Raw genomic sequence first — 24,184 nt, forward strand, 5'->3', positions numbered from 1 at the left:
AGTTTTTCGGTTAAAAACAATTCTAAGAATCCGGTGAGACAGGAAAGCCAAAATGATGATGGTATTATTTAATAAGGCGTGTACAGACACTGTTGATGTGCACGCAATAGTAGAGGCTTATAATTTGGGATGAGCGCTCAGAGAGTATATGGCCTGCGGGCAGGGGTGTCCCATACGCGGTTACCACCAGTACGTCGGTGAGTACTTTTTATGTGTCAATATTTGGCAACCTGCTTCGTGTATACTTGCTCGTATCAGAAGCCTCTCGCTCACTCACGCCACGAACCGGCAATGGGGACGGGGGGGGGGGGGGGGGGGAGTATTCACGATACTCTTTTCAGGCTAGAGAATAGTTACCGAATCTAATAATATTGGCCGTCTATGTACTTTCAAATGCGACGGTTATACAGACGCATATCAGTATATTTAGACTTTCTAGCTATATCCGGCAGAGCGAGAATGCTCTTTTCAGTTCTCTGTATGTTGCCTTCGAAACTACTTAAGAAGCTGCGACTGTAGTACACCAACAGAGGCGGGTTGTATTTATGTCTGTGTAGAAGCGAGCGGCTTCTTTTATTCATGCGAAAGCATTATACGGCTCACTTTCAAGGTCATATCCGCAAGAAAGTGTCCGCAAGAAACGGCACCATGTGACGTCACGAGCCGACGAGTCACGCGACGACGATGATGACGTCGCATAATTACTATAATCAGCGATGACATCATATGAGTGTGACGTCATACCAGGTCATGCGACAACGATGTAATGGGTCATCAAGCCTAGTTACGTGATGGCGCTATAATATGACATCACACCTACTCACGTGACCACGATGTAATTTCATGTCAAGCCAGGCCCCCACCCACACCCTTCCACCACCATTTCAAGATCAATACGGATCCCATATTACTACACATGCGCGCATGACGCATAACAAAGAGTGCCCACAACCCGGCCCACATTAAGAACACTCGGATTGTCCGGCAGGTAAACGCGCCAGTTCTCATGTATATCATACTGCAAATATCATGCAACGACACATGCCTTTGACTCCCGAGATGATGGCGATGATGGTGATGCTAACAGTGTATCCTTATGAGCCCGGGGAAGTCTGATATACCGCCAGCAAATTAAAAGTTGCCAGAATATTGATTAAATACTGTACATTACCCAGCAGCCGAAGTCAATTATTGTGCGGGAAAAAAGGAATACCTGCCGCTAATAATTAAGGGTAATGATGTTGATGTTCCTGGGTGGTCAAGACCCTCCGCCGTTTCTGCCACGTCCCTCCAGGTGGCGATGGTAATGGTTTCGAAATCCTGGGAAGTCTCCGATGACTCGGTGAACCCGCAGCATTTTGAAAGAAAGGGCTACATTACGTCTTCGAACACTGTGCCAACATATAAAATCACACGGGTGAAAACAGCTAGCCTAGAGCAAGCAGCGTGAGCACCGTGGCTCTCCGCTCAAATTTCCACGCAGCGAAATCTTTTTCCGAGCCCCCCCCCCCCCCCCCCCCAGGGAAAAAAAAAAAAGTAACCGCGTAAGTATTCGTACGCCTCAACAGAATACTGGGTACCATTTCGTCAGTCAGTCTGAGACAAGCTGCTTCAAGTCAATCACTTGTTTTCCTTCAAAACTGAACTAATCAATGGTACGCCAGCATCCTCGACGTTTTTTTACCCACGAGCACCGCGCGAGCATTCTGCGAAGCCGTTTAAGGTGAACGATGGGTCTCTGCAAAATAGTTAAAGAGAACGTGTAGTGTCTGGTCGTCTGCAAGGCAGGCCGCCAGCATAACTGATCCCATACGAGAAAAGAAAAAAAAAGAGAATGCTTAGAAACATACAAACAAAAATCGCACACTAAAAACAGAAGCGAACAACAGTGTGCTCGAACCCGACAGCGGCGGCTGCGTTTTTATGGAGTCTCGACTTCGAAATTTCGACCTCACTGAATGAAGACGTCACTCAACCTCAAACTCACGAGTGAGGTTGAGGTCTGATTTTCTGACACCACTCACAAAATTTCGAGCCGTCGCAGACCTCACCTCAACCTCACCTCGCGACGTGAAGTGAGGTCGAAACCTCATGAGGTTGCACACCTCTGCTGATGATACACACACCCATACTGGTCCTGCTTACGCGCCCCTCAGTGGCCGCACTATACTACTTCCAACGCAAATTCCTACCGCTAAATATGTGCCCCATTTCAAGGAGATTGGTTTATGGTTGGTTTATGGGGGTTTAACGTCCCAAACCGACTCAGGCTATGAGGGACGCACTAGTGAAGGCTCCGGAAATTTCGACCACCTGGGGTTCTTTAACGTGAACTGACATTGCACAGTATATGGGCCTTTAGAAATTCGCCTCCATCGAAATGCGGCCGCCGCGGCCGGGATCGAACCCGCGTCTTTCGGGTCAGTAGCCGAGCGCCATAACCACTGAGCGACCGCGGCGGCCATTCCTGGGAGACCTGGGCTGCTCAACATACTGCACTATGCAGCCGCCGCGGTGGCTGAGTGGTTATGGCGCTTGGCTGCTGGCCCGAAAGACCCGGGTTCGATCCCGGCCGCGGCGGTCATATTTCGATGGAGGCGAAATTCTAGAGGCCCGTGTGCTGTGCGATGTCAGTGCACGTTAAAGAACCCCAGGTGGTCGAAATTTCCGGAGCCCATCACTACGGCGTCCCTCATAGCCTGAGTCGCTTTGGGACGTTAAACTCCCATAAACCAACCAAACCGTACTGCACTATGCGCCCCAGTGTGCCTGCTTTTGGTGGCCCACCTCACCCAGGTGTTGGGTAACCCCCTCACCGCGCCGAGCCGAGGCCTCAAGCCACCCACTGGAGCCGGCGACCTGGGAAAGGGAAGCATAATGAACGTCTCTCTCTCTCTCTCTCTCTCTCTCTCTCTCTATCTATCTATCTCTCTCTCTCTCTCTCCCTCTCGCTGTCAATACTGCAGATATTTCGGCCAAAGCGATCACAATTCAGTGACATCTACTTGAAGTATGGCAAAAAAATACTGGCACTTCATTCGACGCCGCAGTAATTTGATTAACAGAAACACAACATTTCAGCACTGGCACCTGGACTCTCGACATATTGGCATTCGGCTAACAAGCCTCGGTGGCCCACCGAGCCCGACCCAGTGGAATCCGATTTCGGCCGCAGCGACCGCCTTTCGATACAGGCGAAGCGCAAAAGAGCGCTGTGTGATGTCAGTGCAAGTTAAATAAAGGTGGCCGAAATTAAAACCGAGTCCACCACTAGCACAGCATGCGCAAAAGCGTAGCAGCTATTACGCACCGCTATGGCGATATATTACGCATGTTGTGCTAGTGGCCTAGTGGTTTGAGCATTCGCCTCGCATGCGGGAGGCTCGTTCTTTTGTGCTACACTGGCGATACAAAGAGTGCAGGCTTTCCCCTGGCCAAATGCTCGGCTTCGTCAGGATGAAATACTCGAAAAATGGACCTTTGACCCCATTTCGACCCGCCGCGGTGGCTCAGTGGTTAGGGCGCTCGACTACTGATCCGGAGTTCCCGGGTTCGAACCCGACCGCGGCGGCTGCGTTTTTATGGAGGAAAAACGCTAAGGCGCCCGTGTGCTGTGCGATGTCAGTGCATGTTAAAGATCCCCAGGTGGTCGAAATTATTCCGGAGCCCTCCACTATGGCACCTCTTCCTTTCTGCTTTCACTCCCTCCTTTATCCCTTCCCTTACGGCGCGGTTCAGGTGTCCAACGATAAATGAGACAGATACTGCGCCATTTCCTTTCCCCAAAAACCAATTATTACTATTACGACCCCACCTCGAGTAGACGAAAGCACCTTGTGCTATGGCGCTCATTGGTCACTGATACCTTTGCGGCATAATAATAATAATAATAATAATTGGTTTTGGGGGAAAGGAAATGGCGCAGTATCTGTCTCATATATCTTTGGACACCTGAACCGCGCCGTAAGGGAAGGGATAAAGGAGGGAGTGAAAGAAGAAAGGAAGAATAGGTGCCGTAGTGGAGGGCTCCGGAATAATTTCGACCACCTGGGGATCTTTAACGTGCACTGACATCGCACAGCACACGGGCGCCTTAGCGTTTCTCCTCCATAAAAACGCAGCCGCCGCGGTCGGGTTCGAACCCGGGAACTCCGGATCAGTAGTCGAGCGCCCTAACCACTGAGCCACCGCGGCATAAAAATACATCTTCACATAACATCCAACTGCGCTGCTCGAGTACTTACTTGGAAAAAGAAATGTCTTTCTGAGGAAAGGAAATGGCGCAGTAACTGTCTCAGATATCTTGATGGACACCCGAACGGCGTCTCGAGGAAAGGGAGGGAGGTGATGTGAAAGAAAGAGAAAGAGGTGCCGTAGTGGAGGGCTCTGGAATAATTTCGACCATCTGGAGATGTTTAACGAGCACTGAAATCACACAGCACAAGGGCGCCTTTGCGTTTCATGCGTTGTGTGACGGATGCGGCGCAGTTGAAACACTAGGACACCTGCTCCTTTACTGTGCCGCCTTCGCCGATGCTCGTCGCAATATGCTTGCGGCCTATAGGGCACTGGGCATACTACCAGACTCCCCCAAGACGCTATTGTGGCAGCAGGGCAGTGCGCGCACTCGTGAGCGAACCTTGGTGAGCATCTGTGCATTCCTCGAACACACGGGCTTGACGTCCCGTCTGTTCTCCGTCAGGTAGTTGCACGCAGTGACCGAACGCTCCGCGAGTTCTACCTTGAACTTAATAACTGGACGCCCACTCCAGTTGTGTACCCAACACAGTGCTGCGCGCGTGTCTTAATTCCTCCAACATGAACTAATCACGCGCACAACCTGTACACATTTCTTATTGTGTAAATAGTTTGTATATATTACTTCTCTCCCTATCCTCTCTTCCTGTCCCCTCACCTCTTTCATTTCATTTCTTCATTCTGCCTGCTATCCTTTATTTCCGCTGCACCATCTCAGGTGCTTCAGTATAGATGGCAGATGCCGGGGCTAGCAAGAATCTTTTTTTTTTCTTTTTACTATTATTTTATTTTAAAAAACCACTACCACCACCACATGTATGATGTCAGTGGGTAGTATATCAAGTGAGGTACAGGTTATAAATACTGGAAAATATTGCGGCCCAAGGAAGACAAGGACGTAAACACACACGTAGCGCTTTGCCCTCGCTCGCGTTCTTTCTGCTCCAAATTTTTTTTTGCAGCTTTTTATTTCATTAGCACTGAGTATCTTTGTGTGTGCTGACGTATGCTATCTCTTCAGATCAGGCAAAGATGTCAATATGCGTTGCTCATAGCCCTTTGATTGTCTTGTCTTGAGCGCATCTGCAGCACGGCGCCCCTGTCGACCCGTGTCCTGTTCGGCTGTCTCGTAGCATCGCGGGCCATCTTCTACAACCGTCCCTTTGACATTCACGCCAACCTAACGTTCCATTGTCCCACTTTCGGCACGCCCTGAGGTGGCCTACACCTTTAGAAGCGATATACCACAGCCAGACTCGCGGCGAAAAATCTTTCATTCAAAAAATGGTGCGGTTTTTCCGTAGTTATACCATGTAGATGTGCGAAAGCATGTTTTTATCCTGGTTGGCTTATGGTTTTGCTTTGCTGGGTCGTCGGCACGTCTGGCGACGATATCAGATTCTAGTTAAGCTCTGAATGAGTTTAAGCTGATCTGTTTGCGCCGCAGATAGAATTTGGTTGGTAGGTTGGTTTACGGGAGTTTAACGTCCCAAAGCGACTCAGGCTATGAGAGACGCCGTAGTGAAGGGCTCCGGAAATTTCGACCACCTGGGGTTCTTTAGCGTGCACTGACATCGCACAGTACACGGGCCCCTAGAATTTCGCCTCCATCGAAATTCGACGGCCGCGGCCGGGATCGAACCCGCGTATTTCGGGCCGGCAGCCGAGCGCCGTAACCACTCAGCCCCGCGGCGGCTACAGATAGAAGTTGATTAAGACGACAATGTGCAATGTACAGTGCGGTATAGTGTGCTCACGCCTCGATCACGCCTGGTGTTAAACTGCAACTTGAATGCTCTTCCCTCCGCCCATGTACCGCTCTATGTATTTTGGTTTACCGGGACATAGCGTACTCAAAAGGGCACGTAAAATTCCCCCTTGCCATGTACCAAGACATTTTTCTATAAGCTGCATAGCGAGACATTGTCCGTTACAACGTGGTTATAAAAAAGGGCACCTTTGTGTTCAGAGTAAATAGCCGCCCCTGTGGTGCTCCAGAAACAATTGAGCATTGTTTCATCGACTGCAAAGATGAAATGCGCTTTTGGGATATCTCGCAACCAACATTGAAAAAAAAACTTAATTTGACACCGCATTCTGCGCCGTATCTCACTCACTGCACTGTTAGTGAACCTTTAGACATGTTCTTCCTGGCTGTACAACACAGCCTCTGGAAAACGCACACGATGGACCGACATTGTGAATCTTGTTTCTACAAAGGACCACTTCAGCAGCATGGTTGGTCATCTAAAGGAATTGAATGCCTATACTTAGTTTGAACCACAGTGGCACCCACTCCTAGTGCTGCGCTCTTCATTCCCCTTTTTCTATAGTAAGTCATTGCTTAGGTGTGTCTTATGATGCAGTAGTGATGTGCCCTGTGTTGCGTCTTTTCTCGTGCTTGGTTATTTAGGTCTGTCATTTTATGCATTGTGTTGATTTGAGATTGTTTTCTTCCTAGTTTGAACATAGTTGATGCACACAGAAAATTGCTTCACTGCAATAAATACCACGTTACACAAAAAAGCGGCTTTAGCATAGCGTTCTAGAGCAGTCGCCAGCGAGGTTGATCTGTTCGCAACACCGCGGGTTCGAATCGCAGTCACGGCAATGTTTGCTTGTTTGTTCGCGATCAAGGCTTCAGCAATATGGCCTGGCTTTTGCAGCTTCGGTCGCAAAGTAGAGCTTTCGCTCTAAAAACTACACTGATCCCTTCTCCTCGTTACTGCCGGTTAAAGGTCCCCGGGTGATCGAAATTATTCCGAAGCCCTCCACTACGGCACCCTTTTCTCTCTTTATTCTTTCACTCCCACTCTCCTCTCTTCCCTCGGCGAGGTTCAGGTGTCCGCCCAGAAGAGGGGCAGTTCCTGCACATTTAATAATAATAATAATAATTGGTTCTTGTGGAAAGGAAATGGCGCGGTATCTGTCTCATATATCGTTGGACACCTGAACCGCGCCGTAAGGGAAGAGATAAAGGAGGGAGTGAAAGAAGAAAGGAAGAAGAGGTGCCGTAGTGGAGGGCTCCGGAATAATTTCTACCACCTGGGGATCTTTAACGCGCACTGACATCGGACAGCACACGGGCGCCTCAGCGTTTTTCCTCCATAAAAACGCAGCCGCCGCGGTCGGGTTCGAACCCGGGAACTCCGGATCAGTAGTCGAGTGCCCTAACCACTGAGCCACCGCGGCGGGGCTTCCTGCGCATTTCAATTCCTAAAAACCAACTTTCCCCTTCTCCTCACTTTATTCTTCGTGCGAACGATGTTCAAGAAGTGCACGTGCACACTTCTGACCGCGACTCGACCGCCTCTTCCAACCCCTGGCCGTAAATCCGTCCTGGTGGCTGCGCCAGTGTGCAGAGCTGAAAGCAGACTCAAAGACCACGTCTTCCGAGACTAAACAAATAAAGTGCAAAACGTTAAACGACGACGATGCAATCTTCACAGTCTGGTTTGTATAACCACAACGCTCGAGCCCCGCCCTGCAGTGAGCCACCCGCCCGCGATGACGCCGGTCATTTTCGCCGAGGTTGAGAAAGCGCTGTGCACTGCACACTCAGCGCTAGAATAACGCGGGTAGACTGTAATACACAGAGTGCAGTGGGCGTGCTTCCATTTCGCTCACGTCGAGCTGTAGCGCGGTAAACGGCGCGCGACCGCAGTCGATAGTCATTACGCGCACTGGGCGGTCGTCATCTGCTGGGAGAGAGAGCCGTCCAATTAGGTCTCGGCCGCACGCCATCTCCGGCACGAGGCGGAGAACCGCATTCGGTTAATTCCCTGCAGCGTTTCGGATGCTCAGGCAGAAGCGCCACCGAGCGTTGCGCAACGCACAGCTCCTGCGCTGTGCAGATATATGGAGCAGTTCCGCACGTCCACAGCTAGACTGCCAGAGCTTGTTCAGTTCATGTCCAATGGGACGCGTGACGTTTGAAATTAGAAAGAAACCATTAAAATGCTACTGAATTTTATTGGTTTCTATTTGTTTTTATTAGGTTCGGAGAGTGCCTCTTTGAAAGAATTATGAATAGGAACAAGGGAAGGAGTGAGGACGCAGCTGAATGAGTAACGCGGAGCGTTTTTGTCATTCGCTCTCTCCGCCTCTCTATAAAATCGACAAGACGACGAGGCATCTTCCTTTCTTCTTTCACTCCCTCCTTTATCCCTTCCCTTACGGCGCGGTTCAAGTGTCCGCTGATATGAGACAGATACTGCGTCATTTCCTTTCCCCCAAAACCAGTTATTATTATTATTATTATTATTATTATTATTATTATTATTATTATTATTATTATTATTATTATTATTATTATTATTATTATTATTATTATTATTATTAGGCTGAAAGTGGCCGGTGCAACGCCGAAATTTCTAGATGACAGAACGGACCAACAAAATCGCCTGAAAGCAGGCGCAGCATCATTAGCGGCGCTCGCAGCAACAAGCCGCACTCAGACAACATAAAAATTGAGAAAAAAAATTAAAAAAAAATAACCGGTTCCTCTAATCGGCAACGGGACCATGGACAGATGGATAGACGACCGCCCACCACCGGACTTATCTCGTATATAGATCGCCACACAGTGATGAGCCAGTGCGGGCAACGTCCGCGACCAAGCTCGCCAGAGAGGCCCAGTAATAAGAGGCCGCATCCCCGCAACTCACGCGAGAAAGCGTATCGCACAGACAGACGCGAAACAGGACGCCATGTAAACGGCATCCAGCCCACCCTCTCTGAAAGAGTAATTACTGTTCTCGCCCGCCCGCGTTCGCATCCGAAGCCGCCGTTACACACGGAAAGAGAAGAGAAACGTTTTCGGAGACCGCCGTATCCACGAAGGCGAATGAAATGTGCGCGACTGCAATGAATAAATAGCACGTACATTCTACGTGCAGTTTCGATGGTATACTATAGTAGTGCGAACTTCGGGCGACCGTGAACGAAATGAGAACCGAGCGACAAATTGGAGTTTAACGAGCGGAAGCCGCAGGCACTTCCGGACGCGGAAGTAAATACGTGAAAGCGCTGACGGCCGGCGGTTTTAACTTAAACCGGTCGCTCCGCGCTGAAGGCTGGTGGCGCAGCGAATGGCGTTGGTCCTTAATGACCAGCCGCGCTCAAGCTCGCAGGCGGCATTTTTAGCTTTTCTCACCAGCGAACAGGAAGTGGGTTCTCGACACACCATAAAGAGGAGCGCGCAGCCTTGGCAAATTAGTGTACAGCTGCCATTTTTTTCGGTAATGTACTTCGGAGTAGGTAAGTTTGGAGCGCTTCTCATTTGAACCCTAGAACGACTGTAGAGAGCACACGAAGCGCGAAGCTGAGAAGAGATTTGGGAGCTTAATTTGAATCTATTGCGTCTGTGGCATCAGTTACCATCCCCTAGCAGCCGCGGTGGCTCAGTGGTTGTGGCGCTCAGCTCCCGACCCGAAAGACGCGGGTGGCATCCCGGCCGCGGCGGTCGAATTTCGATGGAGGCGTAACGCAAAAGCGCCTGTGTACTGTGTGTCACAAAATTCGGCGCATCTTCGAAAAAACCCGGTGCTGCGCGTAAGCAATCGCGCCCGCGAGCGGTAAAGTAAAACAAAAAAACAGCAGGGAAAGAACCCCCGGGAGCACATGGCGCTTTTCACTCAGCTCGCCGTCGGGGCGCCAAAGTAAACAGACACCCGCGGCGTCGATTCTTCTCGAATGTTGGAGAAGTTTCTGCTTGTTGTCGACGGAAAGGGGGTAACCTTTCGCGCTAAAGGCCACCCTCCCCCCTTCGCTCCGGCACCGATGACTCAGCGTGCCGCGAATGACCAAAATTGTTCTAGAAGGTGGTTTCCGCGCTCGACCAATGAGGTCGCGCGCCCGGCGCAAGAAGGAGAAGTTTGTGCGGTTAAAGCTGCGTGTATGTGTGCGCCTGCCTTGGCGCGAAGAACAAACAGACGCGGTCCGCGCCTATAAATGAGGGGCTGCAACCGCTGTTGCTTAGCCCGAGCCGCCGTTTAAGCTTCCGAAAAGCGCACCCGCTCGACTCCCGGGACAACACCACTCGCCCAGCCAAGGACCAGCGAGGCAACGTCGAGCTCCTCAGGTCGTCAGACTGTCGCAGTGCCCGGTGAACAAATCGTGTTTTGTTTATTTGTCTTTCTCTGTGTTAGTGCACTTTAGGTGCAAAGATTTTGTTGAATTGTATCTCTCTCTATTGTGACTTTGCATGAGTTACTTTGTATTTCTGAATCACTTTGTATCTGCACGTACGAGTGATTGTGAAAGCCTCTGTATCGTCTCTTAGCTGTATAAACTATTTTGTTTTGTGAACCTTTGGCTTCGACCCATTCTCTGGCTTGCGACCGGCGAAAGCCGGGCACCAAACGACCAACCCCCCTTGTCACTTGGTAGCTGGTCTCCGGCTGAGCTTGCCACGCTGAGTCGAGGGCATCTCCTCTGTGACCGAGACCGCTACCCCCACACGCTCTAAGGGTGTCTGGGAACGCACGCAAAAGTGCGCGAAGTGGTGACACTGTTCGATGTCAGCGCACGTTAAATAAGCCCAGGTGGTCGAAATCTCCGGGGCCCTTCACTACGACGTGCCTCGTGCCTCATAGCCTGAGTTGCTATGAGGCACGTCATAAACCCCCCATAAACCATAAACCAACCATCACCATGCAGCATCCAAAGTTCGCTTGCACGTGAGCATCAACATTACATGTCTGCGAAAGGCTTTTGAAAACCACCGTCTGTGCGTTAGGACACAAGGCCAGGAAATGGGGACCAGCCCGTATACAGTGTGCAATATCCCCAAACGAAGGGAAAGCTGATGAACCGTTCTTCAAGGCTGGCTCAAGCCCGGCAGAAGCGGTAATATCTGATTAGCGATGACTACAACGCGCGCAGGCCGCACACGACGCCAGCGTCGAGCACGAGTCCAGCGCGCAAGAAAACGCGGAACATATACAAGACGAGGAATAAGAGCGATTGCAGGCTCCGGAAAGGCAATGGCGGCAATGCAAACACCGGAAACGGATCCTCCGTTTCCGCCACGCTCGCATGGAGCGAATGCGGCTATATGCAGGTCGTCGGGACGCACGCGCAACAGCGAAAGCGCACGCTCCTGTAACTTGCTTGTATGGCAATGCTGCTGAGCACATCTAAACGCGTGCTCGGCGCCGGCCAGAGATGGGCATTTCACCTCAAACATCTGCACCTCACCTCAACCTCAAAAAGAATTTGCCGACCTCACTCAAACTCATCAGTTGAGGTTGAAATCTCCTTACACGCCCTCACCCCAGTTTTCTCGGGGCCACTGCTGACCTCACTCAACCTCACCTCAATCTCAAATAGTGAGGTTGAGGTCGGCTGCTCGACCTCAGAAAACAAACTGTGTACAAAACAAAAAAAGCGATTAAGAAGTTTTTCAGTTAAAAACAATTCTGAGAATCCTGTGAGACAGGAAAGCCAAAATGATGATGGTATTATGTAATAAGGCGTGTACAGACGCTGTTGATGTGCATGCAATAGTAGAAGCTTATAATATGGGATGAACCCTCAGAGAGTATATGGCCTGCGGGCAGGAGTGTCCCATACGCTGTTACCACCAGTACGTCGGTGAGTACTTTATATGTGTCAATACTTGGCAACCTGCTTCGTGTATACTTGCTCGTTTCGGAAGCCTCTCGCTCATTCACGCACGAACCGGCAATTGACAAACACTGCCCTTCTACGCCATCTACAAGAAATTGGGAGGAGGGGGAGGTATTCACATTACTCTTTTCAGGCTTGAGAATAGTTACCGAATATAAAAAAACTGGTCGCCAATGTACTTTCCAATGCGACGGTACGTTATGCAGACACATACCAGTATATTTTGATTTTCTAGTTCCATCCGGCATAGCGAGAATGCTCTTTTCAGTCCTCTGTATGCTGCCTTCGAAAACACTTAACAAGCTGCGACTATATTACACCAACAGAGGCACGTGGTATTTATGTCTGTGTAGAAGCGAGCGGCTTCTTTTATTAAAGCGAAAGCATTAGATGGCTCACTTTCAAGGTCATATCCGCAAAAAAATGTCCGAAAGAAACGGCACCATGCGACGTCACGAGCCGCCGAGTCACGCGGCGAAGATGATGACGTCACACAATTAATCAATGCTAATTAATGTAATTAGGTAATGTCGAGACTAATTAGTATTATTAGTGATGCCATCGTGTGAGTGTGACGTCATACCATGTCGCGTGACAGCGATGTAATGTGCCATCAAACCTAGTCACGTGATGACGCTGTAATATGATATTACACCTACTCACGTGACAACGATGTAATTTCTCGTCATACCAGACCCCCATCCACCCCTTTTCTACCCACATTCCAAGATCCACATGGATCCCAAATTACTACACATGCGCGCATGACGCATTACAAAGAGTGCCCACAACCCGCTCCACATTAATGACATTCGGATTGCCCAGCAGGTAAACGCGCCAGCTTTCATGTATATCATACTGCAAAGATCATGCAACGACACATGCCTTTGACTCTCGAGATGATGGCGATGATGATGATGATGCTAACAGTGTATCCTTATGAGCCCGGGGAAGTCTGATATACCGCTACCGAATTAAAAGTTGCCAAAATATTAATTGAATACTGTACATTACCCAGCCACCGAAGACAATTATTGTGCGAGAAAATAGGAATACCAGCTGCTAATAATTAAGGATAATGATGTTGATGTTCCTGAGAGCTCAAGACCCTCTCAAATTTCCGCCACTCTCCTCCAGGTGGCGATAGTAATGGTTTCGAAATACTGGAAGTTCTCCGATGACTCGGTGAACCCACGGCATTTTGAAAGAAAGGGCTAGATTACGTCTTCGAACACTGTGCCGACATATAAAATCACACGGGTCAAAACAACTAGCCTAGAGCGGGCAGCGTGGGCACCATGCCTCTCCGCTCAAATTTCCCCGCAGCGAAATCTTTTTCCGAGCTCCCCCACTCCGTGGAAAAAGAAACCGCCTAAGTGCTCATACGCCTCAACAGAATTCTGGGTACCATTTCGTCAACCAGTCTGAAACAAGCTGTTTTAAGTCAGTCACTTGTTTTCCCACAAATCTGAACTAATCAATGACACACCAGCATCCTCGACGTTTTTTTACCCACGAGCACCGCGCGAGCATTCTACGAAGCCGTTTAAGATGAACGATCGGTCTCTGCAAAATAGTTAAAGGAAAGAAAACGTGTAGTGCCTGGTCGCCTGCAAGGCAGGCCGCCAACCTAACTTATCGCATACGAAAAAAGAAACAAAAATCGAATGATTAGAAATATACAAACAAAAATCGCACACTAAGAAAAGAAGCGAACAACAGTGTGCCCCATTAAACGTTATATTAGAAGGTTTGAAAGAGCGACTCAGCAGCACAGCGCGAGCATGTAATCAGTTCCATTCACATGTCTTCATTTAAAAAAAAGGAAAAGGAATCAGCTACCACATCACCATACATTCATAACAGTTTTGCATTTTTTCGCCGCTGCAACACCGCTATGCTGATGCGTCCGCCTCGTGTTGCGGTGTTTCGGCATAATAAGCGAATTTCCGAGAAGGAACAAAAAACATGAGACCAAAGAGAGGTTATTCGGAAGGATAAAAAAGTGAAATTATATTTACATGTGCTTGCATTAGGCAACGGGAATATCCAGAAGTAGTGTGAGATTCGAAAGGGGAATTCATCGATCAAAAGCTTCGACGGTGTTATACAGGTTTTTCTGGCTTCGGGCTTTTTTAATCAAATCAGCAGGTGTCCTTGTTAGGAACCACCTGAATCACATTCTCTCGCTTGTGCCGACGACTCCAGTTTCTGTTGTCAGTTTGTAATGTACAGCAGAATCCCCTTTATTCGACTGCAAGGCAAGAGCCATGACGTCAGTGCCGGCAACGAGCATGAACACGAAGCAGTCTTGCTTGGGGACATCCGCGCTGCGACGAATTTATTGCGTGCTTGTTGGACTGAACTTATTTGTTTGCGGCATCAAGCAAAGCTACCACGGGTCAACGTTAGTTACGTGCTTTGTGCGCTCCCGGGAGCTTGAGCCGACCGGCAGGAAGCCGGGTGCTACGCCAGCGGGGCAAGGGGGAGGGAGAGTGGCGTGCTCTTACAATAACTTTTTACTATTTTTTTATTTACAGAATACTGCAGACCGAATCGGTCCAAACACGAGAGGTTACATACATTTGTTAGTAAGCACTATGCCTTAGGATCAGCAACAATGGTGAAGTTACAGTTTACAACAAGAAAATGTAATAACAAAAATAAACAAGGTTACAATGCAAATACACTTTGTGAGAGTACATGCCCCAAACACAGGCACATAGACAAAGAAGCACACTATGCACTGTTAATATATAATCATCATTTCTAACCATGCAGTCAGATGTATAGGCTCTCAAAAGGCTGAAGAATGGAGAGATGAATCATGAGGCAGGGAATTCCAGTCGGATATCGTTTTCGGGAAAACTGAATATTCGTAGAAGTTCATGCCGACAAATATTGACTTGATGCTATGACTATGTTTGTATCGTGAAGATCTGGTTGTGTCCCTTTCGAAGTAGTCCTGTGGCCGAATGCCTAGTTTTTGAAAATAGATTGAAAAAAACGCAGCCGGGCAGCCTTTCTTCTTCGAGCCAATGGCTCAAGGGCTGCCTGATGTAACATGGCGGACGGACGGAGAGTCCCTTCGCTTATACCGGTTATATATGAACCTTACTGCTAATCTCTGGGGTTTTTTTCTAGTTTTTCAACGTTGATTGTGGTGCGTGGGTCCCATGCTATGCTGGCGTATTCAATAGTAGGTCTAACAATTGATTTGTACGCTTGAAGTCTAAGTGCGCTTGAAGAATTGCCTAATTTATGTTTTAAGAAGCCTAGCTTTTTCCTTGCAGAGGAGCAGATGTTGGAGATATGGGATGACCATTTAAGATCAGATGTTAAAGTCACGCCCAGGTATCTGTATTCTTCCACTTAACTAATTGTGTTGTCCCCAATGTCATACGTAAATTTCATTTTGTTGATCTTGTTCGTAGCACATAAATAAACGGTTTTGTCATAATTAATTATCATATCCCACTTTTTACACCAGTCTGCAAGAAACTGCAAGTTCGAATTTAGGACCAGTTAATCGGATTCAGAATGAATGCTTTTGAAAATAATGCAGTCATCGGTGAATAACCTGGCCGACGTGTTTAGTTCCAGAACACCTAACAGGTCATTAATGTAGATATTAAATAAAACAGGCCCCAAGACTGAGCCCTGAGGAACACCTGAATGACCATCTAGGGAGCGGGAGCAGTTGCCATCAATTTCCACATATTGCTTTTATTTTGTAAATATGGCATAACCCAAGCGTTGATATGGGAAGGGATACCTACTTCTTTCATTTTTGTTATCAATTTAGAGTGAGGAACCCTATAAAACGCCTTGGAGAAATTCGTAAAAATTATATCTGCCTGACCGCCACTGCCGAGAGTTTTTGTTAGATTATGTACGCTATCAATTAGTTGAGTAGTAAAGGAAAAACGTTTCCGGAAGCCATGTTGCCTGTTGCTAATTATTTCATTCGTGTCTAAAAAACTGTTAAGGTATTTTAATACAATATACTCGATTAATTTGCAAGGAATAGAGGTGACAGATATTGGGCGGTAATTATTGGTTTACGATGGATTTCCTTTCTTTAATACGGGTACAACACGCGCAACACGCCAGTCATGGGGAACGACGCCTGACTCTACTGGTTTTTTTAAAGATTTCGACGAGAAATCTAGCCAAAATTTTTGCGCACCTTTATAAGAGTGCTGCGGGAATATTATCAGGAACGGCTGATTTTTTCGGATCCAATTGCAATAGAAGTTCGGTAACACCTTCCAAACAGATGGTAATGTTGCTTGTGCCATCGCTGACTGACGTGTTATCAATCCTCGCATCAGGTCTGGAAGATACGCTTTGAAAATGGAGGTTGAACCAGTCTGCCATTTCTTTTTTGTCCGTGACAACTTCCCCGTCGACCGTTACTTGCTATAACTTTTTATTGTGCTTATTCGACAGACCGCCAGAATTTTAGAGGATTTTCCGTTGCAAAACGACCAAGTGTCTCGGAAAAATACCTGTCTCTTGCTTTTTGCAACCCATGCCTGAGGGAGGCGCTTAATTCTGTAATTAGTGACGCGTTTCTTTCTTTTTCTTCCTGCAGCGCTTGATTTTACTTTTTAATTGTATTAGTTCTCGGGTTAGCCAAGGGTTTGTTCTGCCTAGTTCCTTATTACTTCCGGTACAAAGTTTCGCACGCAGTAATCGCAGAGGTATTTAAACCTCGCCCACAACGCATTTACATCGTCCTCACAAAACGATGACAGGGCATATTCCAGAAAATGCCTAATACGTGGGTCGTCTGCGGCGTCAAAATGCTTCACAGTTTGTAATTTTTTCATGCACGTTCCCAGTTGGCGTGGGAGCATGCAGGTAAAATAGACTAGTTTGTGGTCAGAAATGCCCTCGTAAACTACAGTAATGCAATTTTTTCAGCCTGCGGAACATGAAATGAGGTCCATAATTGAAGAAGCTGAACTAGTTATGCGTGTAGGAGAGTGCACAGTCTGGACTAGATTATACGCCAACAATATATCAAGTAATACTTCTGAACTACGCGCATCGGGGGGACTGAACTTCATGGTGCCCCAATCAATGTGGGTAGGTCGCCTGAAATTATGATATTCTCGTTTGAATACTTTTCTAGGTAATAATATAACTCCAGTAGACATTCTGGTCATAACCCATGAGGCCTTAGATTCCAACAATAGTTATTTGGTTGCCTGAGAACATCAACCTACACGAAACACTTTCATGATAAGTGGAAACGTCGGGCAACAGTAACACTCCTTTCGGAAAGACCAGAGGGGTGCGTCTTCCCGTAGGCTCGGACTGAACGGACATTACGGCGCAGCACCGGAAGCCAAGAGGGAACTGTGGCATCCGGTTGTCCAAAAAGGGGAAACCGAACACCAGGCATCATTGCATGAACATTGCGGTGATGCGCTGCAACTCCGCTTCGGAAGCGCCGCTCGTCGAAGTAAGCCGCGGCAACTGTAAAAAGTCTCGACCTCACTGGATGACGACCTCCCACAACCTCAGACTCAGGCGTGAAGTTGAGGTCTGATTTGCTGACCTCGCTCACACAATTTCCAGCCGTCGCCGACCTCACCTCAACCTCGCCTCATGACGTGAGGGTGAGGTCATTTTGAGGTTGAAATCGGCCTCATGAGGTTGAAACCTCATGAGGTTGCCCACCTCTGTGCGCCGGCCAAATAAAGCTTAGAAGAACGCAGTCTGCCTGCAGTTTATTACATACAATGCAACATCGTTCGCGAGTGCAAAAAGGACTAAAAGCGACGCACGGGTCAATCCTTTGTGTCGCCGCAATAATTAGTACCTTAATTATTGTCTTACTCCCTAAGACATTAATTCCAAAGTGATAGCCACCAGCAGTTATGGAGCATTCCAACGGGCGATCCGGAGCAGAGCCTCAAATCCGCAAAGGCGCACCAAATCCGTCTCGGGCAATAATAATACGCGATTTGGATGCAAATCGCCCATTGAAACACGCTTTTCGGTTCGCGGTGCACGCAAACGTGCTCCGGATGACCGATTGGAATGCGCCACTAGTTTCTGCGCGGAAGAACCGTTCGTGGGGAAGAATAAGCAGTTAGATTTATTTCAAGCGGGCTTCGGTTTATATTCCAAAAAGACTTGCAGGCTTCCTCGTCCGCTCGGAGTAGGCTCAATTTCTGTAGAAAAAGCATGGCGCCTGCTTGCAACTACAGGGCCAGACCGGCCCCATCTCCGATGCGCGAACAATGAACACGTGCACGCTGGCTGTTGTCACAGTTGACGAGACCTTCTCTGGCCCACTTTGCTCGAGACTTCCCTGTACTTCAGTCGACCCGCAACTGAGAATTTGAGGAATGCACGGAGCGAAATGTGTGCGAGGACGACAGCCGTATAAGAGCGCACCATTTGCTCTTTTGGGCAGTTCTGAGCGAGCTGCTAGACGACCATTTCTACTCGCGCGAAACGATGAAACTCGGGAGCAGAGAACACACACGAGCGCAAACTGTCATCGAAAGCAGAATCGAGTTCAATGGAAAGCAAGAGTGTACGTTTCTCCGCACAAGCGCGCGCACGCCCGGTTGAAGCAATTAAGACGGAACTGACAGTTTGCAACAGCTCAGATGTGCGAACGTGGAAGTTTGTTTCATCTAATAAACATTTAGTTGATAATGGGCGCTCGTATACGCGTGTCCGTGCTGAGGCCCGTCTGATTCACGCGGGGACACAAAATACCGTTCCTATAGGATTGGAGTACCGAGATATTTCGCACACAAAAGAGGAGAAAAACCGTTTTCGGCATGTTATCTGACGTCTTAAACGGCTTCGTAGAATGCTCGCGCGGTGCTCGTGGGTAAAAAACGTCGAGGATGCTGGCGTACCATTGATTAGTTCAGATTTGTGGGAAAACAAGTGACTGACTTAAAACAGCTTGTCTCATACTGGTTGACGAAATGGTACCCAGAATTCTGTTGAGGCGTATGATTACTTGGGCGGTTTCTTTTTCCCCGGGGTGGGGGAGCTCGGAAAAAGATTTCGCTGCGACGAAATTTGAGCGGAGAGCCGTGGTGCTCTTGACAGAGAGAGAGCGGTTCACGCTGCCCACTCCAGGCCAGTTGTCCCACGTGATTTAAATAGTCGGCACAGTGTTCGAAGACGTAATCTAGCCCGTTCCTGGCGAGTCATCCGAGCATTCCCAGGATTTCGAAACCATTACCATCGCCACCTGGAGAGAAGTGACGGAATCGAGGAAGGGTCTTGACCTCCCAAGAACATCAGCATCATATTCCTTAAGTATTAGCTGCACGTAATGCTTTTTTTCCGCACAGTTATTGTCTGAGGTTGCTGGGTACGACATTTACAATATTCTAGCAACTTCTTTTAATCTGGTAGCGGTATGTCAGACTTTCCCGGGCTCGTAAAGATACACAATCATCATCATCATCATCGGCAAAATCTCGAATGCCAAAGGCATGTGTCGTTGCAAGGTCGTTGCAGTATGTCATACATGAGAACTGGCGCGTTTACGTGCTTAACAATCCGATCGGATTGTGGGCACTCATTGTGATGCGTCACGCGCGCATGCGTAGTAATGTTGGATCCACATGTACCTTGAAATGGGGGGAGGAGGTGGGTGGGGACCTGGTATGACGTGACATTAGATCGTTGTCACGTGACTAGGTGTGCCGGCACATTAAATCGTCGTCAGGTGAGTAGGTTTGATGGGACATTACATCGTTATCACGTGATCCGGTATGACGCCACACTCATACGATGTCATCATTAATACTAATTAGTGTTAGTGTTATCTAATTACGACAATTATGATTAGTCAGGCACGCTAATTTGAGTGTTAACTATCAATAATTAATGGTGTCATGTCATAATCTTCGTCGCTTGAATCGTCAGCTCGTGACTTCACATGGTGCCGCTTCTTGCGGACACTTTTTTGCGGATATGACCTTGAAACTGCGCCATCTAATATGCTTTCGCATTAATAAAAGAAGCTGCTCGCTTCTACATAGCTAGAAAATCGAAATCTACTGATATGCGTCTGCGTAGCCGTCCCATTGGAAAGTAAATCGGCATCCAGTTTCTTTACATTCGCTAACTATTCTGAAGCCTAAGAAGAGTATCGTGAATACCTCCCCCCCCCCCCCCCCTCCCATTTTCTGGTAGACGGTGTAGAAGGGCTGTGTTTGTCAATTGCCGGGTCGTGCGTGAATGAGCGAGAGGCTTCCGATACGAAGAAGTATACGCGAAGCTGGTTGCCGAATATTTACACTGATTAGCTCACAAATAGTTAGTGTAGCAAACTTATGAAAAAGGTACTGTACGACGTACTGGTGGTAGGCACGTAAGGGTTACCACCTTGTCCGCAAGCCGTAAACTCTCCAAGTTCCAAGGGTTCATCCCAGATTATAAGCTTCTCCTATTGCGTGCACATCAGTAGTGTCTGTACACACCTTATTAAATAATTACAGACCGCTTAGTGTCGCTATTGTTATAACTAGTCATCACAATGGTACCATCACCATTTTGGCTTTCCTGTGTCACAGGATTCTCAGAACCGTTTTTAACTGAAAAACTTTTTAATCGTTTTTTTTTGTTTTCTGAGGTTGAGAAGCCGACCTCAAATTCGAAATTTGAGGTTGAGGTGAGGTTGAGCGCGGTGAGGGCGTCTAAGGAGACCTCAACCTAAACTGATGAGGTTGAGTGAGGTCGGCAAATTTTATATGAGGTTGAGGTGAGGTCGAGATTTTTGAGGTCAAATACCCACCTCCACTCCAGTGTCTCCAGCATTTAAGATTCACAAACAACTGTGTACTTAATCAACATCTTAACCACACATCAGTGACACAAGCATCAACATCGCGCTAAAGGCTTTCTCCTCACCGCACTTTAGGCCAAGAAAGTGCCCCCCCCCCCCCCTGATTTTTTTCTTTTTTCTAGGCACGGAATGAATGCCTAGATGTGTTTGATTTTTCGTTTCTAAGGCTTTTTTTTTTGTTTGAACATGTAAGCATTCTATTTTTTTTTTGTTCTTGATGCTGTTCTGTTTACCTTCTTGGTTTGTTGGTATTGTGATGTGTCTACCAATGTTAGTACTGGTATTCTACAAACTTATTTTGAAATAATATGTTGCTTATACTTCTGTATACTTGTGCTACTGCATAATTAAGTACTCTTCGTATTCCTGCCGCCAATTAACATGAGCAATACCTGTTGACGTAGGTATTGATGCAAACCACGCCTGCTTTGTACAAGCGGTCATGGGCCTAGTCAAGCTGTCGAGACAGCTCTAGCCCTTGACCCTTTCCAGGATGCATTATTTCTGGAAGAAATAAAGAATTGAATTGAGCTTGATGGCAATAACAATGCTGTTTTATCCCAACACGGCGGCGATATGGCAAACTGCTCCTTGATGCCGAGACGGAGATGCATAACAGTTCATAGGTTCCCGATTGCCACCGCAGTGGCGTCGCAATCGGAGCAATATATTAAGGTTAGTCTAGCTGAGTAAGCACAATTCACAAATACGTCGCCGTAGTAGATGCAACAACAAATAAACCCATGGCTCTGTATGAGACCTTAGAAAACATAGCGCAAAAAGGACACGGACGACACAGAAGTGGACAGGACAGGCGCTAACTTGCAACTTTATTGCCATTGCCATGCCCATAAATGTAGTTTCCCCATTGTCATTCTGTCTTTATTCACCACGTGCTTGTCTCAGTGTGGAGCCTTGTGCACTCCCCTCATCTTTTAGTCGATCTGTTTATCTCCCTTTTTTGCCGCGTTATTTGTTTGGTTCTTAACCTTGACAAGCTTGTAAAGCGCTTTTTGCAGTAAGTTTCAGTACACGATGTCTCTTTTCTTTCAGTGTTCCCCCGGCACCGTGCTTTCATTTTGTTATTTTATCGTAAATTTTTTGCTTATTTTTCACACGCTGTAATCCTGATTGTGCTCTTTGCGCATGCTCATCGCTTGATGGTGGTGATCGGCTCCTATATATTAGACGTGGTGGCTTTTCGAAATATAAAGTTGCAAGTTAGCGCCTGTCCTGTCCACTTCTGTGTCGTCCGTGTCCTTTTTGCGCTATGTTTTCTAAGAACTGTTACCAACTAGCCCAAACCAAGCTACTGTATGAGACTACGCATGCAAAGCTTAAAAGTCAGAAAAATGTCAAAACATTATTTTTTCGTTTCCGTAGAAACGGAGGCTTGAACGCAGCCGAAGCGATCGAACGGCATCAGCTTTCGAATGAACCGCTCCGCGATTATCGCCCCTCCCATACCCTTTGACCCAAAGCTGAGATCAATACTTCCGAGACAGGCGCTCGGCCATTTAAAAGCCGTATATTATCGACCGTGCACGCGTAAAGGCAGGGCCCACGAGCAGTTACCGTCACCGCCTTGCGAAAAACCACCGGAATAGCACGTGGCAACTCCGTGGAAACATCAAGCTATATTTAGCCGAGGCGGCAGCATTATGCAGAGAAAATTTCTTAAAGAAGGAGAAGGCCGCAACGTTCTACCGCATGATTAATCATTATGCAGAGCTCACTCCAGAAAGCCTAGAAACCAAGCACGTGTGAACAAAACTATAGCTACTTGGACGACTTTACCGCCTCGGTTATACCGGTTTTCTGGTGGGGGTTAGAACCTTTCCCCTAGCCTGACGCTCCGCTTCTCTGGGATGTGGTGCTTAGAAAAACTGATCTTTAACCCCAGCCCCGCAGACCAAAATAACGCTAAACACGGCGCTCCTATGGCCGAAGCTGCCGTTGCGCCATTAAAATAAAACGCAATCATGCCATCATCATCTGGGACATCTGCTTTCTTGCAAAACATTGGCATGTTTTCAGTTTTTGCTTTTTCTCTTGTCTAAAACCCTTCATTTTCTACAGCCGCATCTCACGCAGTCTGCCAGGCGTGGCCGCCTTTGTATACGAACGAGGGTGCCAGGTTGAAAAAGAAAGCCGCTCCAACTATAACCCCGGGACCACAGAACAACGGTCCTATATTCTCATTATTCTCAACCTTTTTCAGCTGAACGTGTATGCGGAGGAGATGCATTGGGCTCGTGCAACTACGTATGCCCGAACCCACACGGTTTTGACCCCACCCTGTAGCATATTCTTCTGAGTCATGCGAGGTCTAGCCCCTGCGTGTTCTCTTGAAGTTCATCTCTTGCCCGAGAGTGCGGTCGATGCGTCCACTCTGAGCGAGGAACTTACCGCGCCTTTCCTTTTTTTTTTTTGCAGACCCCTTTTTCTCTCAGTCATATTTAGCAGTTTACTGCGCACTACAACGAACCATCTGTTAAGCGTGTCAGCCGCCACTTGCTCCAGTCCGTTTTGAGAATTATGTGCAGCCTCTTTGAAATTACACGCCCATTTCGTTTCGTGTCTATATTTTTGCCGCATGAGCGCAAATTGCCGCTCGGCGTTCATTCCAATGCGAATCCCTCCATTTTTTTTTTTTTTCTGATGAGCTCGCCGTGCAGAACTTTACGACTTTCAGGCTAAAAGAAAAATTTAGGTTTTTGTCCTCAAGCAGTAGAATTGTTAACAATCTGTCTGCATTATACTATAGCGCGTGGCGTAGTTGGCGGCACTGCCGGCGTAATTAACAGAACAATGTGGACTGCGCGATGCAATTTTTGTTCGCAGCAAAAATCGATTGTGCAACACTTAGCGGCTACGTTGCTCTTTGTTAGGCAGGAAAACACCCATTTATAGCTGAGAGATTTTAATTTTAAACAGAGCAATTTTTTTTTTCCCGTCCCTCGGTTCAAACTCGTGGAGACCAAAAATGACTCCGTGATCACCGTTTAAAAGTGGATTGAGATGTAGCCTAGCCTCAGAGATTCGCAATTAGGGTCTTCACGTCACCGCAACTTGCTTTTTTCTTTTACACTTTTCCTAGCTTATGAAAGCTCCGCTTTCAGTGAAGGTACCTTCTTTGCCATCGGAACGCAGCACCTTATTGCGACACGCTAACTTCAATTCGTCTCGAGTGTCTTTTCTCCCATGACATGAATTACGAGCCACATACAGGCCTCTAACCCGCCGCGGTGGCTCAGCGGTTAGGGCGCTCGACTACTGATCCGGAGTTCCCGGGTTCGAACCCGACCGCGGCGGCTGCGTTTTTATGGAGGAAAAACGCTAAGGCGCCCGTGTGCTGTGCGATGTCAGTGCACGTTAAAGATCCCCAGGTGGTCGAAATTATTCCGGAGCCCTCCACTACGGCACCTCTTTCTTCGTTTCTTCTTTCACTCCCTC

General features: G+C 47.8%; 1 protein-coding gene across 1 annotated transcript in view; it reads right to left on the reverse strand.

Annotated features, from left to right (window-relative positions):
* LOC144124939 (uncharacterized) overlaps positions 1 to 24,184 on the reverse strand; it is a 130,409-nt gene that overhangs the window by 104,965 nt on the left and 1,260 nt on the right. The gene's annotated exons all lie outside the window — the stretch shown is intronic.

The sequence above is a fragment of the Amblyomma americanum genome, chromosome 3, assembly GCF_052857255.1.
Source record: "Amblyomma americanum isolate KBUSLIRL-KWMA chromosome 3, ASM5285725v1, whole genome shotgun sequence".
NCBI classification, from domain to species: domain Eukaryota; kingdom Metazoa; phylum Arthropoda; class Arachnida; order Ixodida; family Ixodidae; genus Amblyomma; species Amblyomma americanum.